Raw genomic sequence first — 15,801 nt, 5'->3', positions numbered from 1 at the left:
GAGAGTTTGTCAGCCCTGATAGGAATTGCTGACACAGAGTAGTGAACCTTTTGCCAACTGGCACCAATGGGCCTCTGTGTCACCTTCCCACTGGTCTCTCCAGATACTGTACTTGAATGTGTGTGTGAGGGCATGGGGTGGGGAGGTATCTCATTTAGATTGTAAGGGACCGGGTTTTTTTTTTTTATAAATTTTGTAAAGTAGCAAGGAGAATTATGGCACTAGATAAATAATTCACTGAGCATACTGAAGCAGGACAGAGCATGGAGGTATTTACATTATCTTTGAACTGTGAACTGGCATTTGGATTCTAAATAATTTAATAGAAAATAGAGATCATTGCAATCGTTTTTTTGAACCAAGCATGGTAGGTAGGAAGGATAGTCTAATGAACATGGAACTGCACTGGGGTGCAAGAGAACTAGGACTGATTACCACCTCTACCACAGGTCTCTTGCATGTCCTTCAGCAAGTTATGTAGTCTTTCCTATGCATCGATTTCCCATCTGTAAAATGGAGCTGACACTTCCTTACTTCACAGTTAAACATGACTCTGAGGTGCTGTGACAGGATGCAACTCACCACGCTAGCGCCTCCTGCTAGTCATCTTGCTGATCAGCTCCATGGGTCGGTACGCCGACTCTCAGTGGTGTCTCACCCAGCGTCACTTCTGCTCCTGAACCCGTGTCACTCCAAGGACCGCAGCATCCTCTTCAGGACACAGCCCTCCGGCTGTGCCACACTCTACACTCCCCCCTTCTAGGGGGACAGTACCGCAGTCCAGCCACTTCCTCAGTGGTGAGTGGGGATGGGAGGGATCTGGGCCCGCCCACTACTCTGGGTCCCAGCCCAGGGACCCTGGAAATGGCATCCACATGTTGCATCTTCTCCAACCTCTCAGTCTATTTCCCTGGGCCACTTCCCCACAGCCCCAGCACCTTCTTCACCCTTGTCTCAGGGCCTCAGTCTGCAACTCCCAGCCACCAGCTCTTTGCTGCCCTGGTCCCTGCTAGCAGCACTGCTCTGTCCCGGGTGCTGGCTTTCTTCTGCCTACAAGGCAGCCAGTCCTTCCTCCTTGAGCTCTAGGGAGCAACTGAACCTGCTCTGCCCTGCAGCTCTTCTTATGTGGGCCCGCCTGGCCCTGACTGGCTGCTCCTCGCAGCCCCTCTCCTATTGGCTGCTTTTTGTACAGCCTCTTTAGGGCTCCATTAACCCCTTACAGGCTGGTGTGGGGCGGATGCCCCATCACAGGTTCTCAGATACTATGATGATGAGAGCTACATAAGTAGCTAGCTAGAATCTATAGATTCTATAGATTCTATAGCAGGGGTAGAATTATCCATTCAATTCTGTATAATAACTTTTCTACAGGTTTTTGAGCTTTTTTATTTTCTGTTAAACTCTATAGGACCCTTCCATAAGGGAAAGTCCCTGAAAAAGAATTTAGATTTACAAATTTGGGTCTTAAGATTCATTTGGAATATTAAACATCTTGGGATAAATGAAAGCATTTTATTTAGGGTGGCAATGGTTGGAGAATTAGTATTTTAAGCATGAGGAATTTCTGTGTATATTAGCACTTTAGTGGTAAATCAGATTGACTAAAAACATTTTGGTGGCCCAAATTAGAAGATTTTCACTGTTGAAGAGACGATCAATTCTGCAGGACCACTCCTTAAGTGACAAAACTTAGCTCAAAGCAATAGTACTAGAAAATTAGCCTTGTTCAGTTACACTCGTGTCCATATGTTGTGTTCATGATGGGAAATGGGAAAAAATGCATTCCTTTTTAAAATCTTGTATTCTGAGACTCCAAACATTGATCCCGGGAATACATTCAAAGGTGCAGGTTTGAGAGGTACAAACATGGCCAACTATGTTAGAATGAAACAGTTAAAAATTATGTTCTCTTAGCTAAAGTTGTAAAGTAATAAAATTACTTTGTGATGTGCTTGTACATTTTTCTACTCCACGATTGCCAACACACATACAGAGAGAGCAGAAAAACAATTCATGACAAATATTTGTTTGGCAAATCTAACTCTGTTTTTCTGTTTGAGTTGTTTACAAAGTTTTAAAAGTCTCAAATGTATTCATCATTCAAAATGTGTGAATTTCTTTAGGGACAAATAGTGTTCTGCCTTACTCAGCCATATAGGGAAATAAAGGGGCTCAGGTACGTCAAAAAAAGATCATACCGTGGCTAGAGAAAGTAGCCTCTGTGAGGCTGTTGAATCTGCATCAGACTCCCTGGGCAGTGCAACAACATGCTGTCCTTTACTTGGGGCTCATAGTAAATCCATAATTTAGCTTTTAATGAATAATTCTTGATCTGTAGATCACGCCTGAATTGTGAATAGTCAGACAGTGATACATAACGTACATAAGTCGCATCGTATTGGTGACTTATATAACTGTCAAACACACAAAGTGAGAATTCTGAATATCACAAACATACCACTTAAAATTCCCTTGGCCAAATCTCAGCTGGTGTAAACTGGTGTTGCTCCATTGATTTCACATCGCCCCCATTATCTGTTAGTTATGTCATCCTATGAAGCAACAGAAACAAAACCATAAGACTTATGTAACTAACCAACACAGTGAATTTTGAATGGCCAATTTTTGAATTTTAAAAGCAAATACACATTTCGAAATTCACTTTTATATAACACTAATCACTTGAGCATAGCATTTGCTTTTCCTGAGCATTTGTGTCAGTAAGGCTTCAATACAAACATGCATAAAAAGTGAATGCAAAAAGGTCATTAACACATTCAGATTGAAATTTGGTTTCAAATTCAAATAAATATTTGTAGACATATCCCACTATTTGTTCACTGCTTTCTCTCTAAGACAATGTCCTGGCACACACATATTCCTCTAAAGAGATTACAATAACCCTCAGTTATAATTTTACTTAAGCCTTTATGATGTTTTTAATTAAAAAGGTTTTAGTGCTTTTCCAGTATGACATTTGATTGCACTCTAGATAATGCACCCTTGTGAACTCTGGCAAGCAATAAGCATATAGAAAATATATGAAATATTTCTATAAGGAATTTTCTCTTCAGCGGAAGCAACAAATTCAGATCAAATTTATTCTTTTGAATAAATAACATATGCCAAAGCAAGATAGCTGAGGAATGATTTGCTGTCCAAATCATTGTACATACTCAACTGATTACATTTTCATTCCTTCTTCTCTCGATTCAGTCTTAACTGCTCACTTTACCAAGCTACTGAAATTTACCTGCACTAGTTTAAAACATTGATTGAAATGAAATCAGCTGCAAGTTGCTCATTGCCTATTTGGAAAACCTTTGGCCTGATTCTTCCTTCATTTACACTGTTTTAATTCCTTTGACTCACCAGTGTGAGAAAAGAATCAAACTCATAGGTGTTTTCTCTTGAAGAAATCACTGGATATGACTTTTAAAATTAATGTTCTATGTCTTATTCTCATGAACTCTTCCTTTATCCAGTTAGGTTGGCAATACTTGCAGTTTGCTCAAATGTGCTACCTTGTTAACTTTTTACACTGAGCTCTCATGTTGTGTTTCTTTCTGGAATTATGTAAATCAGAAAACACCAACTCCTTTTATTACAGATTACAAACCCTCTACCATCATGGTTACACTTAGAAGTTCAGTTAGTGAAATCTTGGCCCCTTTGAAGACAATTGGAGTTTTGTCATTTATTTCAATGGGGCCAGGTTTTCACACAAAATCTTGTAACTTGAACTGTTCAGGAACTAAATTTTCCATTTATTAGGAAATTCTGACATTTTGAAATTGCCCAAAAAGCAAAATTTTGGGAAAAAAGTCATTTTGGGTCACTGGACATATTCCATTTTCATAAAATCAAAATGCTTCATTTCTATTCCAACTTTTTAAATTTTACATTAGATTCTAACTTACAATACTAAATGTAAATGAAAACTCATTTTGAAACAAAAAATCCAAATGTTCTCTTCAGAAAATGTCATAATGTTTCACTTTGAGTTTCTGTTTCAAAATGAAATTTCCTCAAAATTGACATGTTCCCATAGAAAGTTTCCATTTCAATAAAATGGCATTTTCTGATGGAAAAACATTCCATCAAATGTTTTGACCAGCTCTACTTTTTAAAATGGGCAATTAGGGCCAGATCCTTCAGTTTTTATTCTGGAAAACTTCAAATAGATTCTTTGATACTTTTCCAAAATAAAGATTAATAGTTCATGTCCATGGTATGTGACATGCAAGTTCCAAGATGCAGAACTTAGGTGCCATTTGGTAGGCATGTTCTGGCTGGGGGTGGGAGGGGGGAGGGGGAAGTGATAATGGAAGGAGAGGGAGGGCCTGAGTTGCGATTTCACATGTGGAGTTTAGTCAGAAAAACCAGCAGCAGTAAGTTACCCAGGTGAGAGATCGAAGGGGAGATTTTGTTTATTTGAGGGAGGGGGTTGCATCTCAGACAATAATACCAACATGTCAAAAAGGCATCAGAGAACAAACCTCCTAGAACACTTTTCTAACCCGGCTCCACCCCTTCATATCCTCCACACCCTCAATCAACCATTCTCCCAGAAAAAAAGCCTAAGGAAACAGGTGCATTTTACAGCACATCCTGAAGGCCATCAGCTCTGGGATCTGGCAAAACCAAGGCTAGTAAATGAATTTCAAAGCGAAGAACCCCTCCCTGTTGTATTAATTTCGATGGAATATGGGCCAAAGATGTTAACATAATTCAGTTACTGTCTAATATCAAACAGTGTTAAACGAAGTCTGGAGTTGGGTATACAGAGACCTCAGCCTGCTTAGGACTATGACAAACACATCATTAAAAATCCTTTTTCATCTTGTATTAAAAATACAGAAAATACGGAAAAACAGTTAAAGCGTTTGAAATGTAAACTATTAAGTAAGGCTTCCATTTTAATAACATCCCGTGTTCCCTTTCCCTTTAGCTGGAGAGAGTTTTAGAAGGATCCCCACCCCCCTTGTTTGACAGTCTCTTCAATGGTAATAACTATCCTTTTGAATAAAAGAGAACAAGTTGGTGTAAGCTGGAGCTGTTGCTGCTGCTGTTAGTCCAATCCCATTTCATTTCAGGTGGTGTTAGGGATTCCGCTGGAGATGGTGAGGGTGGCAATGTTATCGGGGTACCTCTCTCTGGCCCCAGCTGGCCAAGACAGCCCTCAGGATTAAGACAATAAAGCTCTAGGGTCCCAGGAGATGGTGGGGGTGGCATCCATGATGGTGAAGCATGCTCCAGTAACCTCCGTCTGTTCTTCTCTATTTTCCTTCTGAAGTATCTTTCTTTAAGGACCCACAAAGGGAATGGTGGTGGGATAGCCCAGTGCTTAATTTGTGCCAGGACAGTGCCCTGACACCTTTAGGCTTGATGGTTCACAGCCCTGGCACCTCTGGGCTTGCTGTGTCAGTTATGAAAGTAAAAAAAATTGCTTGAGCTCCAGCACCTAGTTGCAGAGGCCCTGGCCCTTCTTTCATTGAAAATTAAGCATTGGTATAGGCCATCCCCTGATTATTTTGTCCATTTAACTTTCTTAACAATAAGACCATCCTTCCTTTTCCTGCAGTCCCCTGGCTCTCAGCCCCTGGGTGGCACTTTCCAACTTTACATCAAACGGGGCAGGAGTCCTTCACTACACACCCGATTCATTCCCTAAGTACCATATATCCTGTGCACTGCACAAGGCAGAGGTCCAGCAGGAAAACACAGTATGTGATCTTATAAGTGGAGACTGCATCAATACATAAGCATAAAGGGGCTGAACTAAGGTTGCTCAGGAAATTTTAATACTGACATTTTCTAAGTTTTGAGTGCTTGACTTCACACGTTTAACATTCTTTTGATATATTTCTTTTTGTTTGTTTTATTGCAACTTCCTAGGTTTTTAAAAGAAGCAAACTGAAAAATTAGAAATTCCATCATTTGGAACTTTATTGACTCCCACATGGTTTAATCATCATTAGATTTAAAACCTTTAATCCGCCGCACAGATCTCTGCCACTTGAGGGGGGCTGTCAGGGGGCAGGGGTGTGGAGAGGGGTCAGGGCAGTCAGGGGACAGGGAGCGGGGGGGGGGGGGAGTTGGATGGGCCGGGGGTTCTGGGGAGGTCTATCAGGGGGCAGGGGTGTGGATAGGAGTCGGGGCAGTCAGGGGATAGGTAGGGGGTGGAGTTCTAGGGGGGCAGTTAGGGTGAGGGGGGTCTCAGGAGGAGGCAGTCAGGGACAAGGAGAAGGGAGGCTTAGATAGGGGGTGGAGTCCCGGGGGGGAGGTTAGGGGCAGGCGTCCCGGAGGGGGTGATCAGGGGACAAGGAGCAGGGGGCATTGGATGGGCTGGGGGTTCTGTGGGGGGCAGTCAGGGGGTGGGAAGTGGGAGGGAGTGGATGGGGGAGGGGCTACCCCGCCCCCATGGAGTGTCCTCTTTTTTGAAAGTTCAAATATGGTAACCCTAGACAATGGGTGTTGAGAGAGTGTATGTAAAACCGAACTCAATATTAACAGTGGAGCCCTGACCAACACCACCATAATGAGCTTTTACTACTGTTGTAAGGGCAAATCTCAATGCAGTCTTAATTATGGAGCCACAAGGTTGCTTCCATAATAAAATTTTGTAATATCTTTAACAGAATTAATTCACTTGACTCCTGCCATTATTTGCACCCTGAAAGAAATGGGGGAGGGATGAATTCCTACTGACTTGAAAGATTTTTAGGGATAACATATTATCAAATGCAGTCCCCTTCTTTTTCTTAATGAACCCATTTGGTTGAAAGATTGCTTTAAGGCATTCAGAAATGCTTTAAAAGCAGCAGGTTTTCACGTACATATGCCAAGTTGCAGCCAAGAGTGAAATTTTATAGCTCATTGCAAAAATAAGATCTGATTATGGAAAATCTGACATGCCCTTAATTATAGCAGCCTGAACGAACCCATTAAAATAAAGCACGCTGATAAAACGTTGGTGGCACAAAAGGCATTTCTGTAATATCATGTCAGAGCAATGCCGTTTGTACACTGTTTCAGAATTCCAGCAATCTTCGATTTTTAAGTCCCAATAATGGGATTATAACATTGGTAGCATTGGTTCAGAATGATGACAGGACATTGCACATCAGCTCAGGCTGTATTTGAATAAAGAGAATATAAGTGCCATTCAAAATCAGAGAGACTAGGTGTGTGAGGTAATAGGTTTTAGTGGGCCAACTTCTGTTGGTGAGAGAGACAAAATTTTGAGCTCCAAAGCTTCTCTCTCACCAACAGAAGTTGGTCCACTAAAACATATTACCTAACCTCCCTGCCTTGTGTCTCTAATCTCCTGGGACCAGCACATCTACAGCAATACTGCTTATTTAAAAAAAATCAAACTGTCCTAAGCTCTGGCCTTTCTATCTAAGATAGTTATCCCTCATTACCGTACCACACAATGCTTATCCTCACAACACCCCTGTGAGATTAGAAAGTACTAATATCTGCATTTACAGATGGGGAACGGAGGCACAGAGAGGTTAAATCACTTGCTCAAGGTAGCACAGGAAGGCTGCCGCAGAGCTGGGAACTGAACCCAGGTTCAACAGGGGTGTTGTAAGGATCCATACATTAAAGATTGTGCTCAGGTGCTATGATAATGAAGGCCATATAGGTATCTAAAATAGATAAAACATCCTCTTCTCCAACAGCGACAGCAGTGAGGGAGGCATTGGAGCTAACATCCACAAAGCCATCTCATTATCTACCTTCAAAACCCCACTCAACAAAAATCCTAATGATGGCTAGGCTGCGGGTGTTTTCAGGCCACTGCCCGTCATGCTGACCAGTACTGTCTTTGTTTCCTTGTATTCCCCTGTCTGTCTGTCTCCACCTGTTGCCTCTTGTCTTATACTTAGACGATAAGTTCTTTGGGGCAGGGACGGGGGCGGGGGTTTCTTCTGTTTTTGTACAGCACCTAGCACATTGGGGGTTCTGGTCCATGACTAGGGCTCCTAGACACTATGCTAATACAAATAATAATTATTAACTATTAATAAAAATAATAGTTCTCCAGCTACTGAAGACTCCTCCAACAGGGATCTCGCAGGAGGTTTCCACGCCCTTTGTGCCACCCAGGGGCTGAGAGAATGGTTCAGCCTTTTTAGCAAAAGAAATCAACTGCTTTTAAAAATGTCTGTCCCTTCAATCGAAATGGCTTGTAACCTGTCCTTTTGATTTCCATGTTCTAACATAAGCATGTAACTTCTCATTTAAAATCCACTGCTACTCCAACACTCTTTACTTTTATGGTGTATCACTCTAAAGCTGAACGGTTTTTAACAGAAAAACCACCCTTCTTAAATTTGAAATCGTCATAGTTAGCGCTCTTACTCCCCCTAGTGGTTTAATTTATTTCCAGTGAATCTATAGAAACATTAAAAAAAATCATAATCAAATATTGTTGAAAGCTTTGGCCCTAATATAACCTGCTGCAGATTTGCTTTTACACATGCATGTGTTTATAATTTGATTAATAAAAAATATTTAAGACGTAAAAGGATCTGACATTCCAGCAGATTTAAACCCATACACAGAATGAAATGTGACTCTGATTCCACCATCAAATAGGCAACATTTCTTGGTTTTTGATGGAATTTATGGCACCAAGCAGCTTGAAATCTGATTACTCATGTAAATTGCGTCCGATCATTTCCCTATGTGGAAAACATTGTGTAAGAGACAGGAAATTCTATAAGCTTCCCCAAACAGTCTCCACCAGATTGTTTAATCAGACAGAGATGGTGTTGGCCACCCTGCAGATAAGACCCCACAGCACACAGATCCACATCAAGCTCGGGGGATCTGCCAGAGAGCCCTGTGCTGCATCCCTGCCCCCTGCAGTTCTCAGCATGGCTTCAGTGGGTTCAGTATCCTGACTGTCTCTTTTGGCCCCAGAACTTCCCTACAGGAGAGGCTCCACAGCACAGAGGGGCTGCCTCAGAATTAGCATCACAGCAGGAAAATACTCTCAATACCAAGAGGCTCCCCTCCTTTGCCAGTCTCCACAGACATCACTGGGGATAATCAAGTTATATTTGCCTACAGATGCCACCACTAGGCCAAAGCAGTGCAATTCGAGATCCTTGCTGCTGATGTAGAGAAGGCAAATAGCCTCCAAAAAGGGAAGTGTTTGATTTAAAAATAGGAGGAATGTGTCAGAAGGAAGTGCTGCTGCTGCCCTATGCTACTATCCAATAATGTCATTTACACTTGCAGTGTTTTCTTAAAAATGTCAGATATTTCACACATATTTAAGTTGTTCTAGGAATGTTATTCCTCCTATTGAAATAAACGAGGAAAATTATATTTCTAGTGTTTAAACTTTTTTTTTTTTCATTTAGGGCAAATTCCCTTCTCAGCTCTGAGTAGTGAATAGGTTGAGAAAGTCTGTTGATTCAACATCTGCACAATTCCTATTAATGCTGAAGAGAGTAGTGCCCATACACAGAAACCAGAATAATAGATTCCAAATCCACTTTGGGGATTCCCTTAACTCTGCAGTGGAATTAAATATCAAAGCCCAAAGTGACCATCAGTAATTAGCACAAACCAAAATCCCAGATCCAAACACCCACAAACTCTGAAGACGTTCAGATCCAGATTCAAACTTTGACTCATACCATCTCTAGAGATTATACATGCAGCATTAATATCATTTGGATGCCACGAGACAGCAGAAAACCACAAACATTGTTGATATCCCAGCTCTGCGGGATCTATTCAAATTGGATTTTGATCTTTCCCTCTCACATTCAGCCATAACATGGACCTGACTAGGGAACTTAAGCTGGGAAGCAATATGCATTTTTTTTCCACAATGTAGAGAGAGCCCCAACTGTGAACTCCCCCTTTCTGTAGAAGGGGGAACAAGCCAAATCCAAGCAAATCTCTACCTTCCCCAAACAGCTGTTTCTTTCTAGGATAGGCCTAGAGATAGGGACATATGATTTTACTGTTGAGTCCCTGCGGCTAATCTGCGACATTTACGCCTGGGGGAATTCTGCACCAAAAAACTTTAAAATTCTGCAAAATTCTGCATATTTATTTGTCAAAATAATACAATATAATCACAGCAATTCCACTTATTTTTTGTAATTTATTTAAACTACCATACAGAAAAAATCAAAATAACTGTTCAGCATTTCCTAAACATATGAAAGTTAAATTACAAATACTTGGTAACCAATACCCTGCATTCCAGTTATAATCCTGGATTATCATTTAAATTACATTACAGAACACCAAACACCAAAATAAAAGTAAAGTAGAATATAATTTTAAATTGCTCAGACTTTCATATATGAAAGTCACACCGTTTTGCTAATCATTGTCCTGCATTTTTTTAAATGGGTAAGTAAAATAGATCTCAAGCTGAGATCCTCATTGTGCCACTCTGACACAGGAAAAAAACAAGAAAGCACATAAGATCTTCCTAGCTTTCTTGTTTTTTCCTGTTTTCCTACATTGCCAGCCAGAGAATGACTTCATAGCCTGGTTGTTAGGTCATTTACTGGGAGGTGGGCTACTCAGAGTTCAGTCCCTCTCCTCCAATGACTCTTTAATTGTACCCGGCTCTCCTACATCCCAGGTGAATGCTCTAATCACTAAGCTAAAAGTTATAAGGTGGACAGCGGTGGCACCGCCTCCTCTAGCTGTTTTGTGTGGAATGAAGCAGGTGCCTAACTCATTAGGTGCCTAAGCCTCCTGACCAGGAGAGGGTTCCTGGCTGTGGGTTGAAAGCAGAGAGAGGCACCTAACTGCAGCCCAGATTTAGGCTCCTATCCATGAGGGAGGGACAGGGTTTAGGACACAACCCTCTCGTCAGTATCTCTGATTGGCTAGCTTAGATGGCTTCCTGCCTAGCCTGCTGGCTTTTGTGGATCACAGTCTAAGATGCCTATCTCTCCCCATGCATTGTATAGGGAATCTAGGTGCCTAACTCAGGCTTTGTCAAGCACAATGTCATTCCTGTGATTTTCTAGGTGTCTCAGGGTTAGGTGTTACAATGCTCAACATCACAGCACCTCAGTCCCTTTGTGGATCTGGGCCATAGTTCCTTGTTCCTGGTATGACATTCCTGTTGATGAGATTTCACTCTGTGTTTGTAGTGCCTAATGTACATCTTATTACAGAGAGCACGGTGATGAATGAGTGATGTGGTTTTAATTATGTAACCCTTCTGCCAGTCAGAGTTGGCAGCAACAAGGGACGGGTTCAGTATCTAGAGTTCCTTTTTAACAATACAATACAAAACTGGCTTGAGCCCCCACCCAGTGACCTGAGGCAATAGTTCCCCTCTCACAAGCACAGAGTCTGAGTGTATCAAAAAAACTTTTAATAAAAGGAGGGAAGTAACTCAGCATTAATTTGGGAAAACACCACAAACTGCATAGACTGCGTAGACTGTCGGTCCTTCATCAGTTAAGACTGAGCCGATCACAACATGTCTTCCAATCTTCTCTCGTTCTGGCCATCCTTTACTATGTTTGTCCATATCTCCTTGTTAAGAAATCATCCCACCTCTTTGGAGGCCGACCACATGGCCGTTTCAGTTCTCGTGGATATCACTCAGATATAGCTGCAGTCCATCTGTTGTCAGTGAGTCGGGCCACATGTCCTGCCTACTGCATTTTGCTGAGCCTGCTTTCGACAACATCTCGGACTCCAGACTGCTGCCTAATTATTTCTAGGTTGCTGTTCATCCAGGTTTCGCCACAGTCGATATGTTATTGTTTTGGTGAACAACTTACAGACATGCGAAAGCAGGCAGATCGGGCAATAGTTCTTTAGATTTTCTTGATCGCCTTTCTTATGCAGCAAGATGGTATTGGACTCTTTCCAACTGGACAGTATCTTCTGGATTTCCAGGTAATGGCTGAACCTTTGGGCGAGAGCTCTCCAGAGTTCCTGACCTTCCTCCTTAAGCACTTCTGCTGTCAGACTGTCCTTGCCTGGAGCCTTCCCTTCTTTCATTTGATGGACTGCATGACGGACTTTGCTGATGAGAACTAGGAATATTCCTTTTTTATGATGAATCTGACTCCTCCAACTGTCCTCGTGCCTTCTCCTTTCCCTAGAATGACCGTGCTTCCATCCCTCCAGCTGACCTCCATCTCCGTCTTTCGTCATGCTTTGCAACACCCAGCATATCGCAGGCTGTTTTTGCCTTTTCCTCCATGAGATGGTTTATCGATTCCTCCCTCGTCAGTGTTCTGCAGTTATAAGTGCACACTGAGAGAGTTGTCCGGTTTCCTTTTGGCAACCTGGCACCTGAGATTCTTTTCAGCCTCTTGTCTATCGAATGCATCACTGCCTCCGGAATGGGGAATCGAGGGAAGTGCTGAGAACTGCAACTTGGTTTTCTGTGTTGTTTTAGCCATTATTTTAAGCCACTCGCTGGCTGGGCTGTCAGTGGCACGTTTACCTCCTCAACTTAGCTAGCTTACAGCCTCAGAAACCACAAACAGGGTTCCTAAACATAGACCATAAGCAGAAGACCCATCCCCAAGTAAGTTGGGCAATGTCCTTTTGCCCTCAGGTTCTTAAGTTCAGCAATCCAAAAGTCCCTTTAATGTGCCCATCCGATCTCTGCCCCCCACTCACAGTTGCTGTCTTTGGTCAGTGCAGACCCAGAGTTCAGAGATACAACTGCAGGGTTCGCTTCCCACCCTGGTTGGGGGGGAGGGTAAGGAGGCACCTTACATGCTCTGCTGTTCAGGTACTCACTTGCCACTCCTCTCTGCCAGTCACCCTGTTGACCGATCACCATGCCTCTCTGTGGGGCTATGCTCTGGCCCTCTTTGCCAGACACCTTGACAATCACTACACCTCTCCACCAGCCGCATTGCATTTCTCCAGTATCCACCCTGCCAGCCGCTTGCCCACCACTTAACACAGCTCTCAGTGATTTCAGCTGTTAGTGGGGGGAGCCTTACTGCTGCTGTACACTGGGTAGTCTCTTGCATTAGAGACACTGTCCCAAAGCAGATCTAATACTCAGACCTCTAAGTATCAGTGATTTCAGCTCTACAGTGAGTAATAAGAGTCTCAACTGAGTCTAAAGTAGCTTTTTTATTATACAGTGAAAAGAGAACAGCTCAAAAAGTGTCTGTAACCCTTAAGCAGGGCCCACAACTCTAGGTACAAGCACCTATCCCCAACCTCTGTCCATTCACTGGGCTTTGGAACCTATGTCTCCTGCTTAGCGAGAGCCATTTAATTGAGGGTGAGTCCCTCCATAGGGCTATGCCAAGTTCTATTTTGCTGCCCTCAATTCACACAACAAGGATAACAACCCTTTATTATTCCTGCCCCAATAACAAGGAGACTGGGAATCCAACACCAGCCAAAAGTGACCATTTGGGCAAGCAGTCCCATCATGCTGAGCACCTAGGCAGGGTGGGTGTGCCCATGCAAACAAGATTAGCTCCTGAAGTCCTCTTCCACAGCTCATCACTAGATGTCAGCAGAGAGCTCATTCAAACTCTGCTTACAATTGAAATAGCCATGAAGACCTGGTTCGATTCAACTTTTCAACTTTTCATTTCAAACAAAAGAATATTTGCCTGAAAACTGAAATTTTTGATTTTTTCATCAGAAAAGCAGACACTTTCTGCATTTTTATTTATATCAAAAACACAATTCGCCATCACAAAAAGGATTTGATGGAATTTTTTTTCAACCAGCCCTTAAGCTATATTTTGTATCTGTTTCTCTTACATGGAATTGAGCTCCCCCCCCCCCCCCGTTTCTAAGCTAAACCCTATGCCAATCCAAGTAGGGCTCTCTGCAGGAGCCAGAGAGATGGTCTCTGCCTCCCTAACAGCTGCAGAAGACCAGAAGCAGCAGAGCGAACAATAGGAGTGGCAGAGTAAATATCGGTAAATGTGAGCCAGTTGCAGCAGTGGCACAGCTCCATGGGGTGGGAGGTGAACTCATGTGAATGTACTTCTGAACTTGAGGTCTTTGCTGACCAAGGACAGCAACGGTGCAGTGGAGGGAGAGGGGAGTAGTGTGTCAAAGGAACGTTTGTTTGCTAGACTTTCACCCCACAAGGTGAGAAATTAGGCAAAGGACACTGCCCGATGTACTCCAGGATGGGTATTTATTTTGCTTATGGTCACATGCTTTAGAATCGTGGTTGTGGTGTTTTCCCAAAGTAATGCAGGGTTCCTTTCTCTTTTTATTAAAAGTGTTATTTGCTATGCACAGACTCAGCGCTTGTGAGTGGGGAAGTATTGCCTCTTAGAAGCACCCTGGGGTGCTGCTTAATTTTCCCAGATTCTGGGTGGGGGCTTGAGATGATTCTGTTTTGTATTAAGAGGAACCCTTAGATATTGAATGTGGCCCTTGTAGCTGCCAACTCCACCAGGCAGAAGGGTTACACAGTTGCTAGCTAAAGGCAGAAATGTAAGTGACCTTCCTCCCCTTAAATAGCCTGTTTTCCACTTACATAGACAATAAAACAAACCTCTTAAAACATAGCGTTACATACATGACACATGCATTACATAGGAATGACACATACATTACATTATTGGGGAATACTCATATGAGTATTCCACAATAATTTACTGGACAGTTATGGGCTTGAGTCCAGTAAAAAAATCAAAAACAATCAAGAATGAGAAAGCTCAAAGGATCACAGAGACATTTTTTGATGCATATCAGATCACCCCAATTGTGCAATTCTGGTCTCCCATGTTTGAGAGAGATTAATTCAAACTGGAACAGGTGCACAGAAGGGTTACTAAGATGAGGAGAAGAATGGAAAACCTACCTTATGAAGGTGACTCAAAGAGCTTGGCTTGCTTAGCCTAACCAAAAGATAGCTGTGGGGAGAGGATAAGTTTATGGAGGGGATAGTATAATGAGACTGCCTACAATGGCATGTGGCCCATCAGTGACTGCCAGTAGCAAAAATCCGCAACTGCTGGATACGGGACACTAGATGGGAAGCCCTCTGAGTTACTACAGAGAATTCTTTCCCAGGTGTCAGGCTGTGGGGTCTTGCCCACATGCTCAGGGTCTAACTGATCGCCATATTTGGGTCTGGAAAGAATTTTCCCCTGGTCAGATTGACAGAGACCCTGGGGATTTTTTGCCTTTCTCTGCAGCCTGGGGCACAGGTCACTTGCAGCTTTATACGAGTGTAAATGGTGAAGTCTCTGTAACTTGAAGCCTTTAAACCATGATTTGAAGACTTAAGCAACTCAGCCAGAGGTTAGGAGTCTGGAGTGGGTGAGACTGTGTGTCCTGCAATCTGGGGTAAAGTGTCCTCCCACCCCCGATTTCTGCTTGGCCTGCTGGGTTTGCGGGGAGGGGGTGGAGGGGGGAGGAGAGGAGCTCTCTCCTTCTCCCGCTGTGCCTGCCTCCTGGCACACTTGGCCTCTGTCCCTGCAGCCGGACCCAGGCAGGGAGCAGGACCAGCCACTTCTCACGCCTGCCACTCCAGGTCGCTGCTCTGTGCGGCAGAGCAGCTGCCTGAGAGTCTGGCTGGGGAGGGGCCTGGGTCCAGCTGCCGGGCAAGATGAAGTCCCCTCTCCTCCCCCTGGTATGTTTCTGGCTTGCTTGACCCCTATCCCCGCCAGCTGGGCCAGGAGTGCATCAGCCACTTTGTTAGGCTTGGTCCACACTAACCCCCCACTTCGGACTAAGGTACGCAAATTCAGCTACGTTAATAACAGATTTATTAGAGCATAAGCTTTCGTGGACTACAGCCCACTTCTTCGGATGCATATAGAATGGAACATATATCGA

The sequence above is a fragment of the Chrysemys picta genome, chromosome 3 (assembly GCF_011386835.1).
Source record: "Chrysemys picta bellii isolate R12L10 chromosome 3, ASM1138683v2, whole genome shotgun sequence".
NCBI lineage: Eukaryota > Metazoa > Chordata > Testudines > Emydidae > Chrysemys > Chrysemys picta.
The sequence above is the reverse complement of the archived record's forward strand: the minus strand, read 5'-3'. Positions refer to the sequence as shown.